This window comes from Cervus canadensis, chromosome 30, assembly GCF_019320065.1.
Source record: "Cervus canadensis isolate Bull #8, Minnesota chromosome 30, ASM1932006v1, whole genome shotgun sequence".
Lineage (NCBI taxonomy): Eukaryota > Metazoa > Chordata > Mammalia > Artiodactyla > Cervidae > Cervus > Cervus canadensis.
The window spans coordinates 42,023,219-42,044,794 of record NC_057415.1 but is presented as its reverse complement, the minus strand read 5'-3'; the positions used below and the strand labels follow the sequence as shown (position 1 = coordinate 42,044,794).

The window sequence follows — 21,576 nt, the reverse complement described above, 5'->3', positions numbered from 1 at the left end:
GGCAGATTCTTTACCAACTGAGCCACCAGGAAAGCCCTAAAGTGTGAAGACAAAACAGAAACTATTTTTTAGAAAAGTAATCTGCAACCCAAAGTTTTTGGATAGCTCAAACCCTAATGCCAGGGACTTTGCCAACTGTCCAGCGGTTGTTTCCATGCTTCCAATTCAGGGGCTGTGGGTTCGATCCCTGGTCAGGGAACTAAGGTCCCACAGGCTGTGTGAGGCACGGCCAAAAAAATAATAAAATAAAAACAGGAAGGAAGGAAAAGAAATAAAAATAAATGGTAGCTTTTTAAAACATTTTAATTTTTTTGAAGGAAAAACAAAATTTAATACAATGAAAGCATCACTGAACTCACGATCTAGCATCTTAAGGTGACTAGTTTGAAGGTAACAAAAACCTGATAAATTTTTTAAAAAAGTGATTATTATTTCACAGGTATACAGTACAACAAGGCCAACTGCCTTGTTTCAACAATCTAGATCACCTTAAACTGCAAATCTAAGTCTTTACTTTCTCTTTCGTTTTTTCATGTCAAATCATCCACAAAGGTCAGAAAAGCTTCCTTCAATTCACACAACTGCTACTGATGTCTTAACCACAAAGCTTTAGGACCTAATTTCACAAGTGTGGCAAACAATTTCTATCTTAACATTCTCCCAAGGCAAAAGTCTCTCAGTAATACGTCTCATTCTGTGTTAGATTGCACTGTTGCTCTCTTTCTAAATAATAATGTACTCAAGCTTGAAAAGGGCTAAGACGCATGTGCTTTAATAACACAATTTTATTCATTACTGAATTAAATACAGTTTTCATAAGGGCAAGGGACTTAAGAAATAAAAGAGGAGCAGTACAGGGCCCAGTTCCCACTTCCATATGTCTTTCTCTGTCTCATAGCATGATAGAAAATTATAAAATTAGAATGAGAGTATGCTACATGCTACAGAGATATGCTTCATACACATTTTTAGTTTCTTGGTTTAAAAATGCACATACATCCTACATTTTTATGCAACGCAATTATTTTGTACCCTGCACCTTAGTCTTATCTCTAACTTCTTAAAATATTGGACCATCCTGAATTCCTCTCACAACATCCTAATGACCAAGACTCTTTGGGCCTCACTAGAATATCATGAGATCTCTTTTGATGAGAAAAACTCTGCCTTACTCAATAATAGAGTTAAAGAAATATATTAGAATGGATCCCAGAAGTCAAAATTAACTGCTTCCTTTAATGAATTGTAACCTGCAAGATTAAATGATGGTTCTGAAGTCACAGTGCATTCCCAGACCCCTTCCCTGGGTCACCATAGCTCCTGTAAAGCCTAGACATATGATCTCACAGAATAGCTAACTTAGTAAAATGGGCTTAGGGATTTACTGTGCTTGAGAAAGGATACCTGGCAGTAGTAAAATCTTGAACCACGATTTTAAGAGAGAGCGATGTTGCTTGACCAAGGCTGTAGTTTGCAATTATATAAACAATAGACCGAGCAATAGAAAAGAGAAGACAGAGATGAGAGACAGGGCTAGTGTGTGTGAAGGGGCAGGATAAACTGAAACCAAAACAAGCAAAACAAGTCCAGAGCTAGAGACACATTTTGAAAACCCAGATGGTAAGTCTGCAGAATAAAAGAAAGCCACCGGAATGATGTGATAATCAAAATCATATGATCAAGCATCCCGTCCTTCTCAGACTCAGAAACTTGCCTTGATCTAACAATCCCCTCCACCACAGCTTAGTAGAGTCTACACCTTCACCTCTATCCAGCCTTTCCTAAGATTCCATCATCTCTGATCTTTTCCAAATGAGGCAGACCTCAGTAATTCCCAAACCTTCCATCTCTCTTCCCAGCTACTCCAATAAGCAAATATCCATCCCCATTTCTTGACCTCCATATCCCTCTCCATGGCACCCCTTAGCCCTTTAATCACATCTCAGTACTTTCCCTATAATTCGACTTCACCCCATACCCTCTGATCCATTTAAACACTCTTATTCTCCAACTAGTCCTTTCAAGTATCCTGACCCCTATTCCTCACCAACGGCAATTCTCCTATCCCATGCTCGTCAACCTTTGCATCCCACCCTTTCATCCCATTCTGATTGCCAAGTCTTCCCACAAATTCTCTTCCCTAACACTGTACTAGTCTTCTCCATTTCTCTATAGTGTTTTCCAGTGTCATGCCTCCACATTTCTGTATTCATCCTGATTTCCCAAACTGCTCATCACAGCAAATATTCTGACATCTTAATTCACTCGAATACTCTGGCTTCTAATTATCCCCTCTTCACACAAAATACTCAAGTCTCCATCCAGTCCACTTCATCTCAACCCAACTGGCTACTTGCCTCTCCCTTCTAACACCCTGGCATCTGTGTTCCTCTGTGTCCCATTAACATCCTGAGCTTTCCTCTCACATCTCTCTCCATGCTACTCAGGTATGGGGGGAAAAAAGCTTCCCAAACCTTCCCGTTAGTTTATTTTTTTTTCTTTCGGTCATTCGATTTTATTCCGCAACTTTAAGGCACCAAGAACTGTGCTAGGCTCTAAGAATACAGGGCCGAGAAGGCAGGGCTTCCACACTCAAAACACACAAGAGGATCAGGTCTCTGACCCAAACAGCATCCTTCACAACACCTTAAAATTAGAATTAAATGATTATTTGTGAAACAACTTGATTATTGCTTGTTCCTCTTTCTAGAGTTTGGCTACAAGACAGTAGAGGCTGTATTGTTTGGTGCACAGTAAATATTTGTTCAATTAGTGAAAAAAGGACTGTGCTAAGTACTCTAAAGACATTACCAAACAAATTCTCACAGATAATGTATATTATAATTATTAACCTCATTTATAAGTGACAACGTATCATTAAGAATTAAGAGCTTGAGCTCTACAACTAAGTCTGAGTTCAAATGTTAATTTTCCACTTTCTGTGTGACATAGGCAAATTACTTAACCTCTCTGACCCATAGTTTTATCACTTTTAAGATGAGAATGATGACCTTGTTCAAGTTATTTTAAATCAGTTAATGGGAAAGACTAAAGGACGTAAAACTGAATCTGGCACACAAGGTACACTCAAAAGTACTTAGCGAGTATCTTTACAAAGAGAAAACATATCCTCAGGAAGGTTAAGAACCAAGCCCAAATCTCACAGACGTTCAGTAGCACAGGTGGCAGAATCAAGACGTGAAGCCAAGCTTTGACTTGAAAATACACCTGTCCCTTAAGCATTATATGACAAAGTATTTGCTCTTCCCTTTCTTTAAGCTTTTCCTCCCCATATCCTAACTCTCCTTTTTCTCCATGTACTGGATTCCGCCTGATTTCAGGACGCCCGTCAGGGTACCCGAACCATCCTGTATCCCAGTCACTCCCCGCAGACACCTGGCACACCTCCTCCCCCTCCGCTCGGCAGCGGGACCCTACCTTTCATTCGCCGAACCCCCGCGTCCACACCTCCCCACACTCTGGTCCTTCATCCCAAAGCCCCCACCCCGTGAACTCCTCACTTCTTATCCAAACCTCCCTCCATCCTCCTCCTCCCGCCCCACGCCGGTTCCGGGCCCTCCCCTCCTTCCCATCCAATCCCAATTCCCAGGCACACGCCCCCGCCCCGAATCCATCCCTCGCTGGGTCCAGGCCTTCCCGCCTTCGCCGCTGGTCCCCACCCGCTCTGCCTGGAGGCCGGAGAACGGCCTAGACCAGGCCTGGCACTCACCACGAAGGAGCGGGGCCGAGCAAGCCCGCCGGACGAGGCCGGGCGGAGGGGCCGGTAGTTCCCTTCAGGCGCCCAGCGGCGCGGCAGCCATTTTGTTGTGTTGTGCCGGTTGCCGTGGGGCCGTGCGCGCCGCGTGGGCGGAGCCTGCCGCGGTCACGCCCCTCCCCGGAGCTTGGGGGCGGGACCAGGCTTCCCGCCGCTCAGTTTGCCAGGCCCGCGGGCGCGCAAAGGCGCGTGGGAGCCCGCGCGAGGCGAGATTTCCTGCTGCAGGCGGCGAGAGGCCCCGCTCTTTTCTCTGAGGCGAAGCGGCCGACTTCTCTTGCTCAGGCCTTGACACGCTCCGCGGGGGCTGGGCCTGAGGACGACCTGAGAGACCGATGTAACTGTGTCACCAAGCCCCCGCATTTCCATTGCTGGCCGTCTGGCTTTGAACTAGTGTGCCTCGCCGCACACTCCTCCTTCGCACGGCCCGTTTCTGAGGCGAATTCTCTTCGTCAGGGGCCAGACAGGCCAGACGTAGATGAACCTCTGAGGGAACGCAGTTTAGGCTTCAGATGCCCCCGAGGTGACGGGAATGAGAGCAGCCTGGGAGTCCTGGCTGAGAATAGTCCTCAGGTTGTGACAGGGAAGCCAAAGCAAAAAACAGTGGAAGAAACATCGGCTGTGGCTTTCCTGAAAGGGCTGCATTTCACCACATACTTTTAACATATAGTTTAAGAGAATTTAGCACTTACTGTGCTGAATGCTAGGGAAATACGGTGAATTCTTTTTAAAAACGTGGTCTCTAAGGACACTGTTCCTCTATTCCAGCTTCCCATTTCCCAGCTGGTACCCTGGACAAGTATCACCATCTCCAAAAACCGCCAAAGCAGGCACTACCTCTCCTTTACCACAATTCTCCAATCTTAACAGCTCGTTTGGAAGACCCCCTCCTAGCACAGTTCCTTTCCTTGTGACCTCGAATCCCTTGTTCTTACCAGTTTTCCATAGTCAGTTCCTTCCTTTCTTCAGAGTTCGTGGCCTGTCAGTGTAACACTGTTAAGAATTCCCTCTTTCTGTACCTCAGTTTCCTCCTCTATGAAACAGGATAATCCTACCCGCTTCCTGATAGTTATAAAAAAGTTAGTGCATGTGAAAGAGTTCTAAGTTCTTTCTTATGTCCTGTAATAAGTTCTCAGTATGTTTTACTTACTTTAGTATTAGGCAAAGGTTTCCCGGAGGAAATGACGCCTTATCCTTAAGTCTTGGAAGAACCAAAGAACTTAGTCAAGGATTATGGGAGTGGGGAAAAATTTGCTTGGCAAAGGGAGCAACTTGTGCAAACCCCAGGAGGAATGGGGAGAAGGAGCTTGGCAATGAGCTGATGTTAAATAAATCAGGATGGCAGCCAAAAATCTGGAGTGCAGAAGCCAGAGCAAGAAGAGGGGCCGCCTTATGAACCATCTTAAGCACTTGTGATTTTTCTGAAAGGCAGAGATGGATTCAGGAATCAGATGTTCAGGTAGTTGTCAATAGGGGGCGCCATTCACATTCACATTTAAGTGAATGATGCTTCTCTTTCCCCCACTAGTATTTAAGCAACACAGGAGACCCTTTGAGCGCTAGAGAAGTCAAAGTTCATGAAAAGCCCAACATTTTAAATTGAAAGGAAGATCTATCCTTTTTTTCAAAAAAATTCTAAGCTCAGATGATATTAGTTTGGAATGTGTACCTTGCTGACTTTCAGTTTTATTATTTTTCGTTGTTTTGTTCTGACACTTGGTGTGTTTTTTTTTCTTCTCCTTTCCGACAGAGAATTATATTTATTGTGTCACCTCACTGCTATACCCCTTAAAGTCTGTAATGATATTCAGGTGGGATCCATTATCAAATCATGGTATGCTGGTGTAGTTCATTATCAATCTAATAAGCAGCTGTCGAAAATATACACAAAGTCCAGAGAATGGTCAGTCAGTCAGTTCAGTTGCTCAGTCGTGTCCAACTCTTTGTGGCCCTGTGGACTGCAGCACACCATGCCTCCCTGTCCATCACCAACTCCTGGAGTTTATTCAAACTCACGTCCATTAAGTCAGTGATGCCATCCAACCATCTCATTCTCTGGCATCCCCTTCTCCTCCTGCCTTCAATCTTTCCCAACATCAGGGTCTTTTCACATCAGGTGGCCAAAATATTGGAGTTTCGGCTTCAACATCAGTCCTTCCAATGAACACTCAGGACTGATATCCTTTAGGATGAACTGGTTGGATCTACTTGCAGTCCAAGGGACTCTCAAGAGTCTTCTCCAACACTGCAGTTCAAGAGCATCAATTTCATATAGTACCCAGAAGAAATTCTTTAACCTTGAAGTTTCATAGTAATATCATTTAATATTAAAGTATTTCCTCATTTATTAGAATAGCTTCTTGGGAAATAACAAGACTGCACAAAGCTAAAACCGTGAGTAATTCATGAACTGAAAGGCTAAGGTCACATGAATCCCCAGACATAAGAACCAGTGTCCCAAACCAAAGGATTGAGTGTCCATATAAAACTTTCCCAGATTGTTTTCAATAGGTTTATGGAAAGAGAGAAATAGAGGGAATCTTAGGTTCACTTGTATCACCTAGCTAAACTTCAGTTTACAGTTTAGAAATGGTAAGGCCCTAATGGTTAGTCATTGGCTGAAGCAGAGCAAAGGCTAACAGAGTTTTGCCAAGAGAACGCACCTGTCATAGCAAACACCCTCTTTCAACAACACAGGAGAATACACAGGACACCACCAGATGGTCAATACCGAAATCAGATTGATTATATTCTTTGCAGCCGAAGAGGGAGAAGCTCGACACAGTCAGCAAAACCAAGACTGGGAGCTGACTGTGGCTCAGATCATGACTCCTTATTGTCAAATTCAGACTTAAATTGAAGGAAGTAGGGAAAACCACTAGACAATTCAGGTATGACCTAAATCAAATCCTGAAGTGACAAATAGATTCAAGGGATTAGATCTGATAAACAGAGTACCTGAAGAACTATGGGTGGAGGTTCAAGACGTTGTACAGGAGGCAGTGATCAAGACCATCCCCCCAAAAAAGAAATGCAAAAAGGCAAAACGGTTGTCTGAGAAGGCCTTACAAATAGATGAAAAAGGAAGCAAAAGGCAAAGGAGAAAAGGAAAGATACACCCATCTGAATGCAGAGTTCCAAAGAATTGCAAGGAGAGCTAAGAAAGCCTTCCTTGGTGATCAATGCAAGGAAATAGAGGAAAACAATACAATGGGAAAGACTAAAAATCTCTTCAAGAAAATCAGAGATACCACGGGAACATTTCATGCAAAGATGGGCACAATAAAGGACAGAAATGGTATGGACTAAGAGAAGCAGAAGGTATTAACAAGAGGTGGCAAGAGTACACAGAAGAACTACACAAAAAAGATCTTCATGACCCAGATAACCACGGTGGTATGATCACTCACCTAGAGCCAGACATCCTGGAATGTGAAGTTAAGTGGGCCTTAGGAAGCGTCACTATGAACAAAGCTAGTGGGGGTGATGGAATTACAGTTGAACTATTTCAAATCCTAAAAGATGATGCTGTGAAAGTGTTGCACTCAATATGCCAGCAAATTTGGAAAACTCAGCAGTGGCCACAGGGCTGGAAAAGGTCAGTTTTCATTCCAATCCCAAAGAAAGGCAATGGCAAAGAATGTTCAAACTATTACACAATTGCACTCATCTCACATGCTGGCAAAGTAATGCTCAAAATTCTCCAAACCAGGCTTCAGCAGTATGTGAACCAAGAACTTCTAGATGTTCAAGCTGGATCTAGAAAAGTCAGAGGAACCAGAGAACAAATTGCCAACATCTGTTGGATCATCAAAAAAGCAAGAGAGTTCGAGAAAAACATCTACCTCTCCTTCATAGACTAGGCTAAAGCCCTTGACTGTGGATCACAGCAAACTGTGGGAAATTCTTCAAGAGATGGGAATACCAGACCACCTTTCCTGCCTCCTGAGAAATCTGTATGCAGGTCAAGAAGCAACAGTTAGAACCAGACATGGACTGGTTCCAAATTGGGAAAGGAGTACATCAAGGCTTTGTATTGAAACCCTGCTTGTTTAACTTATATGCAGAGTGCATCATGCAAAATGCCAGGCTGGATGAAGCACAAACTGGAATCGAGATTGCCAGGAGAAATAACAATAACCTCAGATATGCAGGTGACACCACCCTTATGGCAGAAAGCGAAGAAGAACTGAAGAGTCTCTTGATGAAAGTGAAAGAGGAGAGTGAACAACCTGGCTTAAAACTTATCATACAAAAAACTAAGATTATGGCATCTGGTCCCATCATGGGAAATATATGGGGAAACAATGAAAACGGTGAGAGACTTTATTTTCTTGGGCTCCAAAATCACTGCAGATGAAATTAAAAGACACTTGCTCCTTGGAAGAAAAGCTATGACCAACCTAGACAGCATATTAAAAAGCAGAGACATTACTTTGCTGACAAAGGTCTGTCTAGTCAAAGCTACTGTTTTATGTATGGATGTGAGAGTTGGACCATAAAGAAAGCTGAGTGCAGAATTGATGCTTTTGAACTGTGGTGTTGGAGAAGGCTCTTAAGAGTCCCTTGGACTGCAAGGAGATCAAACCAGTCAATCCTAAAGGAAATCAGTCCTGGGTATTCATCGGAAGGAGTGAGGCTGAAGCTGAACCTGCAATACTTTGGCCTCTGATTCGAAGAACTGACTCATTGGAAAAGACCCTGATGCTGGGAAAGATTGAAGGCAGGCAGAGAAGGGGACGACAGAGGATGAGATGGTTGGATAGCATCACCGACTTGATGGACATGAATTTGAGCAAGCTCTGGGAGTTTGTGACGGACAGGGAAGCTTGGTGTGCTGCAGTCCATGGGGTCACAAAGAGTCAGACATGACTGAGCGACTGAACTGAACTGAACTGAACTGAGGGTTTCTGAAAAGAAAGTGGCCTCAGCTTAAAAGCTAAGGTAGGGCTTGAAGGCATTAATAGTTGGAGACTGTCAGCGAATATACCCCTTGCAACTGATGACAAGTTCATTACTCATGGGAAGTCTGAGCAGCCCATCACCGTGACTGCCATGCTGTTTTGACCACCGAAGACACTGCTCTGTTGCCAGAATGCACAAGGTATGTGCTGAGGGTGTAAATAAGTACCTGATGGCTGGGGTGCTTTTGTTTTACTGAGGGAGGAGTCTCCTGAACCAGGAGGTCCTGGCCCTTGTCATTTTTTCTTTTTTCCTTTTACAGTTTTAGGATATATGATTGACTGTCTTGTCATTGTTAATGCTGATCACCACTGTAACCAATTAAAAACCATACTACTGAGGTCTTGTCTCTTAATGCCCCTTGAAGATTTGAGCATTTTCAGCCAGACTGTTATTAGGGTTTCATGGGACTCAAGCACGAGTCTATTGACGCTGAGTCCAAGGAAAGTCAGAAGGCCAGACAATGAGCTATTATCAGAATTGTCTTCCCAGCTCTGTGTAACTCAATGCAGGAGCTTGAATTCCTCCTAATTCTCTCTTATAATGATTTCTGAAGACCTCCTTAGTAATTAGGACTTTGATGGCCTTCACTTAGAGTGACACTTAGGTTCTGGCTGGTAGGTTTAAAGGATAAAGTGAGAGAGACCAAACTGAATCTTAGGAGGTGATCCCTTAGTATTCCCCTATAATCGTTCCACTTATTGAATATTGGAAATAATGTCTCCTCTTTTATTTGTGATTTTAGCAATTTGAGTCTTCTCTTTTTTCGTGAAGAGCTTAACTAAAACTGTTAATTTTGTTGATCTTTTCAAAGAACGAGCTTTGGTTAGGTTGATTTTCTCTATTGTTTTTTTACTCTTGTTGTAATTCAAGTTGATATGCTGCATTTTCATTTTTATTCGGTTCAAGGAATTTTCTTTTCTTTCTTCTTCTTCTTTTTTTTTTTTTTTGCCAATTGGCATGCAGGATCATAGTTCCCTGACCAGGGATCCAATCCACACCCCCTGCAGTGAAAGCATGGAGTATTAACCACTAGACTCCAGGGGAGTTGCTCTTCTCTTTATTTCACTAATTTCCACTCTGCTACTGCTAAGTCACTTCAGTCATGTCCTACTCTCTGCGATCCCATCCCTGGCATTCTCCAGGCAAGAACACTGGAGTGGGTTGCCATTTCCTTCTCCAATGCATAAAAGTGAAAAGTGAAAGTGAAGTCGCTCAGTCATGTCCGACTCTTCGCGACCCCATGGACTGCAGCCTACCAGGCTCCTCCGTCCATGGGATTTTCCAGGCAAGAGTACTGGAGTGGGGTGCCATTGCCTTCTCCGAATTTCCACTCTAATCCTTATCATTTATTACCTTCTGCTTGCTTTGTATTAGTTTACTCTTCTCACTGTCTTAAAGTGGAAATTAGGTTTTTGCTTTGAGATCTTTTTTCCTTTATAATGTAGGCGTTTATAGCAAAAGATTTTCTGCTAAGTGCTGCCTTAGCTGTATCCCGTGTTTTGGTATGTTGTGTGTTTCATTGTCATTCTTCTAAAACTATTTTCTAATTTCCCTTGTAATTTCTTCTTTGACTCATTGGGTTTTTTTAGGAATGCTTTGTTTAATTTTCACAGATTTGGAAGTTCCTCAAATTCATTTTGTCATTAATGTTTGCTGCTGCTACTGCTAAGTCGCTTCAGTTGTGTCCGACTCTGTGTGATCCCATAGATGGCAGCCCACCAGGCTCCCCCGTCCCTGGGATTCTCCAGGCAAGAACACTGGAGTGGGTTGCCATTTCCTTCTCCAATGCATGAAAGTGAAAAGTGAAAGTCAAATCTCTCAGTTGTGTCCGACTCTTAGCGACCCCATGGACTGCAGCCTACCAGGCTCCTCGGTCCATGAGATTTTCCAGGCAAGAGTACTGGAGTGGGTTGCCATTTCCTTCTCCACATTATTATTTAATTTTGCTCAATTGTGATCAGAAAAATTTGTTTTTTCAGTCCTTTTATACTAATTGAGGCTTGTTTTCTAGCCTAGCATATGATCTATCCTGGAGAATGTTTCATGTGCACTTGAGAAAAATGTATATTCTGTTCCTTTGGAATAAAACATCCCCTTTGTCTACCAGGTCTAGTTGATTTATGGTGTTGTTCTAGTCTTTTTCCTTGTTGATCTTTTACATAGCTGTTCTATCCATAACTGAAACTATTATTGTTGAAATTTTCTGTTTCTCCCTTCAACTGTCCAGTTTTGCTTCACATATTTTGGATCTCTGGTGGCAGGTATATATATGTTTATAATTGTTATATCCTCCAGATGGTTGACTCTTCTGTTCTTATAAAAATCCCTCTTTATCTCTAGTAATTTTTTAAATTTCAAAGTCTGTTTTGTCTAACATAGTATAGCCACTCCAATTTTCTTATATTAATAGTCGCTGTTTGCATGATATATCTTTTCCCATCCTTTTACTTTCGACCTATTTTTATCTTTAAACCAAAATTGTATGTATATCCTGTAGATAGCCTGTAGTTGAATCTTATTTTTTATTTGCCTGACAGTGTCTAGCTTTTAATTGTACAATTTAAGTTATTCTTTTATTATTATAATTGATATACCTTGATTTATAGCTGCCATTTTATTTTTTGGTTTTTGTTTCATTTCTTTTTTCTTTCTCTATTCTCCCTTCAGCTTTTTTTTACTTTAAATGAATATTTTGACTCTTTAAGTATTTTCTAGTTTTAGCATTTTAATTAAATCTTTAAAAAAAACTTCTTTTTTTTAATGATTATGGCTTACCATATACACCTTAACTTATACAAATCTTCATATTTGTACTAATCTAATGCCAGTTAAACATAGAAATGTTACTCCACAGAAATAGTTTTATTTCCTCTTTCCCCATTTTTGTGCTATTATTATAGTACATACTACCTGCTTATATGTTACTAACACATCCAGTGATTTGTTATTATTACCTTATGTAATTTAAGTTTATTAAAGAAGCTGACAAAAGAAAGGAGAGCACATAAATATTCGTAGAATATATTGTGTTTACCTTCCACTTAGATTTGATTTTTCTGTAAAAAGTACTCATCACTCTTAAAATGTGTTATTTAATCTTTTACATGGCATATTATTTATCATATATATAGAAGAGATTATAAAATTTAAATACAGCTTAAAGAATAGTAACATAATGAATACTTGCATATCTGCCACCCACATTAAGAAACAAATGCTCTCTTTGTAACCCCAATGTACCCATCCCCTATATCATTTCCCACCCTTTTTCCCAAAGGAAGATGACTTTTATATTAATAATTCTAACTTTTAATAATTTCCTTGCTTTTCTCTATAGTTTTTCCAAGTATATATTTATCCTTAATTAATATAATGTTTGGACTTCCCTGGTGGTTCAATGGCAAAGAATCTGCCTGTTAGTGCAGGAGACATGTGTTCAGTCCTTGGGTCAGGAAGATCCCCTGTAGAAGGAAACAGCAGTCCTCTCCAGTATTCTTGCCTGGGAAATCCCATGGACAGAAGAGCCTGGCTGGCAAGCTACAGTCCATGGGGTCGCAAAAGAGTCAGACATGACTTACTGACTTAACAACAACAACAACACATATAATATTTAGCTTTGAATAACTGAGTAGAAAGCCTACTTAAGGAAAAGTCAAGATTGCCATTATTAGGATCCCTAAAGTAGATAGGTGAATAGTTTCTGGATAAAACAACCTTGTTTTATCTCTTGAGAGTATACAGGAACTGCTTCTTAGGATGTCAGTGTACATGGTCACATAGTGAGTAAGAACAGAAATCATGGCAACTAGGCATCTGATAGGGAGTGGTGTGGGTCAGGAGCAAAAAGCAGGAATTTCAACAGAATGTGATTGGTGGTGGTGGTGGTGGTTTAGTCGCTACGTCGTGTCCGACTCTTGCGACCCCTATGGACTATAGCCCGCCAGGCTCCTCTGTCCATGGGATTTTCCAGGCAAGAATACTGGAGTGGGTTGCCATGCCCTTCTCCAGAGAATGTGATTACAACAAGCCAAATACAAATAGGAACCTAGGTCAGACTCACGTGGGCATTCTTACCTCAAGTTAGAAAAATGATATAAGAGCAACATAAATCTAGGTCCTTTGAGTCCCCGTTGCTTCAAGTGTTTGGGTTTTCCTGTAAATCTTGCGTACTGCTGTCTTCAAGGATTTTCCCTTCATTATCCTACTGAGAAATCCTTTTGCCTCCCTCTTGCATTGGACCTTCTATTACGTGTATCCCATATCTCTCTTCTGTTGGTTTATTCTCTTATTTTGGTAGAGCACATTCTCTACCTCTCTTTGGTAGTGGCACATTTGCATAGGGTTACAGAAGGAAAAATTTTTTTCTAAATCTTGCATTTTAAAAAATGTCTTTGTTCTTACAGTTGATGGATAGTTTGGTTGAATATAGATTTCTACATTAGAAATAATTTTCCTTTAGAACTTTGAAGATATTACTTCATCGTCTTCTTCTTCCCATGCTGAAAAGTCCAAATCTTTCTCCATTCTAACTCCTAATCCTTTCAACTCCTACTCCTTTATATGTCACCTCTTTCCTTCTCTCTCTGGAAACTAGTAGGATCTATTTTTCTGTTCTTAGTGTCTCAAAAGTTTCAAATGATGTGCCTTGGTATCAAAATATATTCATCATTCTGCTTGGCACTTGGAAGGTTTTTCTAATCTAACAACTGTGTCCTTCTGTTCTTAAATTTTTTTCTTATTATTTTATTGATGAAAGTTCCCTCCATTCTTTTCTGTTCCCTCTTTCTGGAGCTCCCATTTTTCATGCGAGACCTCCTGACATGGTCCTCTAATCATCTTATCCTTATTTCTCTTATTTACCATCCCTTTGTCTTTTTGCTTTAATTTTTTCTTGGAAGATTTACTCTACTTTATCTTTCAAAGTTTTCTGTTTGTGCTGTCCTGTTTTTCACATCCAAGAGCTCATTTTGTTTCTGAATGTTCCTTTTAAGAGTATCCTATTCTTGCTTCATGGATGTAATATATCTTTACAAGAATGTTACGTCTTGTTTGTTTGTTTTGTGGAAAGGGTAATAGTCTTCTTCACTTTGCATAAGCTATATTTCCTCCAAGATGTTCCCCTCCTTAATTTTTGGGGGAAATTTTATGTTAACAAATTTATGTTAGAGGCTTTTTTCAATTGACATCTGACAATTTTTCGTTGTTTGCTCTGTTGTGGTAGAGGAGATCTTTAGAAGTTCAGTTGGGATGTATTAAATTTAAGATGCTAATTAGATTGCCAAGTAGAGATTTTAAGTAAGGCAGCAGATAGTCAAGTGGAGGTTTTGAGTAAGGCAGGTAGAAGAGAGCTACAGGGAATGAAATTTAGATGTATTCGTGTACAGAGATGGTATTGAAATCCATGCCATTAAATGAGATTGCCTGTCAGTAAATGTAAGTAGAAAAAGATTTTTAAAAAGACCAGAACCCTGGAGCAAGCCAACATTTAGAAGGAGAGTTTCTTACTGGAGATATCAATTTGGAAGTCATCATTAGAGAGATGGTATTTGAGGTAATATCTTTATGAGGGAAGTCGAGGGAATTACAGTTTGCAATGTTAACTTAAAATAGTCAAACAGCTCAAGTGAAGAGCCTGCTGAATTCTGTATCTTTGATAGGAGCATAAGCAAGTACTTTCCTCATTCTCCCTTTAAATACTAAACCATACAGCAGCAACCCACTGATTCTCAACCAAGGGTTATTTTGCCCAGGGGATGTTGGTAATGTCTGAGACATTTTGTTTTCATGACTGGGAAGGTTCTCCTGACACCTAATGGTATCAGGCTTGCTACTGAATAGCCTGCAATGCACAGGGCAGCCACCACAACACGTCATTCAGCCTCAGGGGCAAGTAGTGCTGTGACTGAGGAAGTCTGAGATAACCTCAGTTGTTATCAATTTTTTGTTCGTTGTTATTATCATAGTTTTGTTTATTTGTCACAAGTGGGGAGGAGGGGAATCTCCCTCCTCAGTATTAGGGAATGACAAATGATTGTGGCCTATTTCAGTACTGTGTAAATGGTACTGAAAATAGTGTGAAATTTGACCAGAAGCTCTTTTGGCTCCATATCTATGTCACTGTGTTTGTTTCGTCTTAGTTATAGTTTAAGTCCATGCGTGGGACTGTATACAAAACAAGAAACACATTGTCTTCTTGTGACCAAAGTTTTGAAGCTTGTGTGAGCAGAGTTGGCATATATTAAATATGACCTTGAAATAAAATGTTTTTCCCTTTGCATGGCTTCAGTTACAGAGCCAATTGGCCAAAAATTAAAATGCAGCTGCAGTCACTCTCACCAGAGTTGAGAGTGTTTCTGACTCTCGGTGTGAAAATGTTCTGCACTGAGTTGATGCCAGACTTACCAGTTTTACCAGTTGCAATCTAAAAATCCTTTACATTAAATCTTTTTAGTACACTTTTGCTTAGTAATTGTCTTATCATTGTTCCTGCTTGATATGGTTCAGGACTCAGTGGTTCAAATACTAGCCTACTGGTCCCAGTTTAAAAGACGGTCTTGCAGCAGCATACATGTCAGCGGCATCAGTTTCATGAGAATGTTCATTCACTACTCATACAATTCCATTATTACAATTACCAACAAAATGATGACGTCTCGCTTTATAGCAATGAGACTCCTACTTAACAAACACTATCAAAATCTTATGCTTTTATGGTAGATCATTTTTTAAAGTTGCTGTTGTGAATGAATGTTTGACATCTCACACTTTCAATAGTTTCTGCTTGTGTTTTACCTTAGAGAACAATTTTCTTAATTCTTTGTGTAGCGTGTACTACCTGTCTATTCTTTTCACGAAATAAAGAATACTAGTATATCACAACAAGATGGCTACATCCTCAGAGTCAGAGCAGCAAGTTCAAAATGTCCTTAATTTCCGTTCTACACACCTTACTGTGACATTCATGGCCGTATACAATCCGGCCCTCAGCTGCCCTTTCAACATCACCTTCCTTGGACGCACCTGATGATGCATTCATTTGTTCATTCATTTAGCAACAATTTGTTAAGTGGCTAAGTACCTTTTAGGTGCTGTGATAAGTTCTGTGTGTATCCCCATTGTATATGTTAGACTCATTACCTGTCATCATAGAACCGTAATCTAGAAGGGAAAACAGACAAGTGAAGAAGCAACTACACAGTCCATCATCCTAACCACCAGCCGTCCTGATGACCTGAAAACTTGTAGTTCAGGATGAATCTGTATAGGTAATTGAATGCAGCCTTGAGGAAAATAAGACAACAGTAGCTTCACAGTTTTCTTTCCCATATCCTGGTCACTGATGGGTCATTTCTAATCCCAGAGTAAAGAGTTCTTGGAAACACCCCAGCACTTGGGAAGACTGTCTTGGGATTTCGGATCTGCTCTAAAGTGGATCAGTACAGGCCTTGTGGGCACAATTCAAACAGTCTCACTATAGGGAAGCCTCAGAACCATTTCCATATCTAAGACTTTCTACACAGAGTCCAGGAAGATAGTCCCCTTTCATACTTATTAAATTTTGAATGGTTTCCTAGAAGCAGAGCCTGAGACTGGGGAACACTCTCTGCAAGTAGTTTATGGCGAGACTTTTCTTAAGAGAAGTTTCTAAGTAGTGAGGGAAGCAAGACAGGGCAGGAGAGAAGATAAGCAAAGATGTGGTTTCAACCAAGATCTTGCTTCAACCCGATCCCATGAGAGGCTCTGTAGCATGGGTGGTACTACAAGGTTGTCCCACCTTGAGTCAAGGGAGTAGTCTGTTGTATCCCCAGAAGTGGTCAATTTTAACTGTGGACCAGTCCCAGGAAGAGGATATAACTTCCCAGACATTTCTGGGCAAGCTGTCTCCAGTGGCTGAAGTGAGTTAGTAATACCTGGAGAAGTGAGCACTTAGAAAATTTAAGCAACCAATATTCACAGCATCTGTAGCATGCATATACCAGGCCCAGAAAAAGGGATCTGACCAGGGCATCAATTGCATCTACTATATCAGGAAAGCGTTCAAGACCACAGCAGCCTCCAAATATTTTGTGTCTGTGTCCGTCTTTGAAACATTTTTCCCAGAAACTCCCATTTGGGTATCTTTTCTGTTTTAGTCATCAAAACAAGTTTTTCTGCTTTGAATTCCAAAATTATCTGTGGACATTAAAAGGTTATCATTTAAATTCTTAGGTTTCCTTGTCAGTGATCCCACTATCTGATATTAATAATTAACCTGAGGACTTATTTAACCACATTCTTCAAACTGAGTTCACACACAAAAAGGGCAGTTTCAAGAAGGGTTGTATCAATAGTTGAATCCTAACCCAGCCATGGGCATTTTAAGCATAGTGTATTTTTTTCTACTTGGGAAGAAGTTGGGGACAGGAGCAAATGTAAGTGAAGGATCACCTTTTCATTTACAATGTGTTTTGATTGTAGTTTTATAGAAAGCAGAATTCAATCAATGCCACATGAAATTAACTTTCTAATCCTGAGAAATCCAAGTGAATTTCTTTTCTCTATTGTCTAATGTTATTTCCCTGCTTTTTAATATGAATACTTTGTGAACTAGCATAACTTGTATTCTAGTACTCTGTATTTTCCCAGACTATTGCCGTGCCCCGAGGAAGAGTAATTTACTAACTGATGTTTTGGTTAAAAATTCCAGACAGAAGCATGATCCCTATTTTCACTTCTTATAGAGGACTCTATTAAGTATTACCCTGGCTGCAACTGATTAAAATAATTTCCATTTGCCTCTTTGAAATATCATCCTTAGGATGAAATGCTGCTTTTCAGGGCACTGTCCTGGCTGTATCCCAGGTAATAAAATTTTGAGAAGTAAAACACATATTGTTAAATGTAAGAAAATTTGCTAATTTGAGTTAAGTAAAAAACATTAAAAATTATGTTGTATTAAATAATTTTAACTGTTTCAGCAGATATGTTGTCTCAGCACCTGATGTAGTCTATGTTGGAACCTCTGAAAATGTAGTAATTCAAATTCATGGAGACACAAAATCATTTCCAGTGACCATTGCTGTTAAAAGTTATCCTGACAGAAGTTTTACATATTCTTCTGACTAAGTTAATTTATCTCCAGAAAATGAATTTCAAAGCTCTGCAAGCCTAACTGTATGTATTCTTCTTATAGTTGCTTTTTATATGCCAAATGTTTCTTTATAAAACCCACATGTAGATGGTGCACTGATCCTTTTTACATATGTGGATAAAGATGTGGATACATCACACTATTGAGGTCACTAGTTAGTGAGAGATAAGTGCCATATGATTTTACATGCAAGTAAGCAGGAAATGTTAAATAGAGAATCTGCTTCTGATTTGGGGGCAATGTAGAAAAATGTAAAAGTTTGAATGAAGCAGATAAAGGTTATTAGGTGAAAAGATTTGGTGACATGAGTTGAAAACCAAATCAACCAATACATGTACTTGTTTTAAAATTACACAATAAATACTAGAAAGAGATAATTTAGATACTTAAATATTATTTATTAGGAGGAAAACAAATGTTAATATATAGAGACATAAAAATAGGTTTGACTTGATCTTAAAAATTCAGAGAAGTTAGTAAAGAACACTTTGAACATTTGTTTTCCTAAACTATATTTAACATTCTAATCCCATGGTTTTCTAGAAAAATTAATTTTTTCCCTAACATATGTATCTATCACAGGCTTTTACTACTTTCTGTTTGGACTTGAATCAAGCAAATGTTCTTCCAAACAAATGTGCTAACGATGCTCAAAAACAAAATGTCAAAATTCTATTTCTATAAAATATACTGATCATATGCAGTGTACTTGAAGAGGGCTACTTACTAATTATATAATGACCAATGGACATGAAAATCATCATGAAAAGAAAGATTTTGATTTTCAATAAAAGTCTAGGTATAACTAAATAAATGTAAGAGATATTTTATTCACTTATACTACCATGTGATAAGTGATTTAGTCCATTTTCTGATATCTGATATCTGAATCCTCCCATTCTCCCTCTCATCCATTGCTGATCAACTTTTGAGCTCTTTAATGTTTCTTAATGACTTTTGGTTATCTTGTCTATTAAAAATTGAATTCTTTAGTGATCATCATTTTTAATAGACATTTACCCTGGGCCAACTGTTTAAAAGTGATTGTTTCAAACTATATTTGATAAGAAACTAAAATACAGAGGTGTTTGTAGAAAAATATATTTACTGTTTAATTTTATAAAATTTTTATATGTTGCATATAGATAACAACTCAAGTCATTTTCATATATACCTAAGAGACCTATGTTTTTATTATCTTAATATATTTATATTTAGATGTTAGTTGATAACATATGATTAATATAATCATGTTTCATAATTAATATAATAAATTATATTATCTTAACATCTCAATTTTTTAATATTCATCCATTAATTTTTTAACAGATACAACCAAAAGACTTATCTGGAGGACCAAATGCAATTTCACATGTATATTTAGAAGTTTTATCTGCTCATTTTTCAAAAGCAGCAAAAATTCCACTACGCTATGACAATGGATTTCTCATCATTCAGACAGACAAATTTATTTACAATTCAGATCAGTTAGGTATAAGAAAAGAGACTTATAATTTCTGGGGGGAAGGTGAGACGGCCTGATTAATGGTATTAGGACAAGTGGTTTATTTTGTGGTGAAAAAATGGAGTTAGTTTCCAAATTACACCACACACAACAGTAAAGATCTGACAAACTAAAGGTTAAATTATAAAACAAAGAATCAGCAAAATATGAGTATAATTTGGAGGTAGAAAGACCTTTGTTAGAATGATGCCAAGACTCCTTTCAAAATAGTTTTTTAAAAAAACGAAGTGATGTATTATAGAACTTAATATAGAGGCTGAATTTTAACTTTACAAAATCTAATTTTTAATTCTCAATATCATCTTCCTCTATAAAAATATTTCAATTTCATATTAACATTGAAAACTGTGAACTATATTGCAAAGTTCACGTAGCTGTGTCTGCCTCCTTGTTTCCAGTTTGAAATGGTTTCAGTCTTCTTTTGGGAAGAGAGGTCTTTAACTCAAAATGGGAAATAATCACTAGCTAGCAATTTAACTGAATTAACCGATTATTACTTGAACAGTGGCTTTCTAGCTGAGTTCAGAAGGAAGAGAACAGAAGACAGGTAAGAGGGTCATTAAGGATGGGATAAAGGAACGTGGCAGTTTTCACATCTGATAGGACAAAGTAAGTACAGGAAGAAAGGGCCTCAGTCACTGGGTAAAATAGTAGAACACAAGTCAGTTCAGTTCAGTCGCTCAGTTGTGTCTGACTCTTTGAGACCCCATGGGCTGCAGCACGCCAGGCCTCCCTGTCCATCACCAACTCCCAGAGTTTACTCAAACTCATGCCCATCAAGTCGGTGATGCCATCCAGCCATCTCATCCTCTGTCGTCCCCTTCTCCTCCTGCCCTCAATCCTTCCCAGCATCAGGGTCTTTTCAGATGAGTCAGTTCTTCGCATCAGGTAGCCAAAGTATTGGAGTTTCAGCTTCAACATCAGGCCCTCCAATGAACACCTAGGACTGATCTCCTTTAGGATTGACTGGTTTGATCTCCTTGCAGTCCAAGGGACTCTCAAGAGTCTTCTCCAACACCACAGTTCAAAAGCATCAATTCTTCAGTGCTCAGCTTTCTTTATGGTCCAACTCTCACATCCATATATGATTACTGGAAAAACTAAAGGTTTGACTAGACGGACCCAAGATGGAGATCACTGACATAACTTTAGCATCAGGTCCCTGCCAATACACAATTAACCTGGCTCTAGACTGTCAGAACCACTTCTTAGACACATGATCAGAAGTGCCTGTATCTAAGGAGAAGCTTCCATCCTTCTATGCACATGTGTGCATGCTCAGTCACTCAGTCGTGTCTGACTGTTTTTGACCCCATGGATTGTAACCTGCCAGGCTCCTCTTGTCCGTGGAATTTTTCAAGCAAGAGTATTGGAGCTGGTTGCCATTTCCTCCTCCAGGGAACCTTCCCGAACCAGGGATCAAACCCAAATCTCCTGCGTCTCCTGCATTGGCAGGTAGATTCTTTCCCAGTTAAGCTGCCTGGGAAGTCCCCCAAAATTTGTTTTTCCTCCCTCTCCTTAGATTTTAGCATGGGATAGGGTTGGCCTTGTTCAAATTTGATGCCTCCAGTAGCCTTCCCTGAATGTGCAGGCCTACTTTGTTGTTGTTTAGTTGGTAAGTTGTATCCAACTCTTTTGCGACCACATGCATATAGCCCACCAGGCTCCTCTGTCCACGGGATTTCCCAGGCAAGAACACTGGAAGGGGGTGCCAGTGAACCCGTGTCTCCTGCATTGCAGGATTCTTTACCGTTGAGCCACTGGGGAAGGCCTCCATGTATTCCAGTACTTAAACATGCAGATTTTGTATTAGAGAATGCTTCATTAGGTTCTGTCAACACAGCTTACTGCTTATGTTCTTTCTCCTCTACTCTATAATTAATTCCGATACCAGTGAGCTGCAGTCTTTCTTATCTATCAGTGGTTAAAAATACAAAGGGTTGTATAAAACTACTTTTTAATAAATTTAATAATATTTTAAATGCAAAAAGAGAAATATTTATAAAGGAACCCTGTCCAGGAAATTTTTGGTGAAAAGATTTTTTTTTCCACTTTACAGTTCATGTGCAACATCCTGATTCATCTTTCCCTTTAAACTTGGATTTACTGTTTTGGACTTTCTTAACTTTACTTTTAATTTCATGGCCCTCATATTGTAGGATTATTAATAATGTTGTCAGCTTA

General features: G+C 39.6%; 1 protein-coding gene and 1 pseudogene across 3 annotated transcripts in view; one reads left to right on the top strand and one right to left on the bottom strand.

Annotated features, from left to right (window-relative positions):
- The window catches only part of CNTRL (centriolin), an 81,382-nt gene extending 77,523 nt beyond the window's left edge, over window positions 1–3,859 (bottom strand). For all 3 annotated transcript variants that reach the window (XM_043452885.1, XM_043452883.1, XM_043452884.1), the window contains exon 1: window positions 3,731–3,859. The gene's annotated coding sequence lies outside the window, so the exon portion shown is untranslated. The remainder of the gene's footprint in view (window positions 1–3,730) is intronic.
- Window positions 3,316–21,576, top strand: part of LOC122431805 — a 39,992-nt pseudogene continuing 21,731 nt past the window's right edge.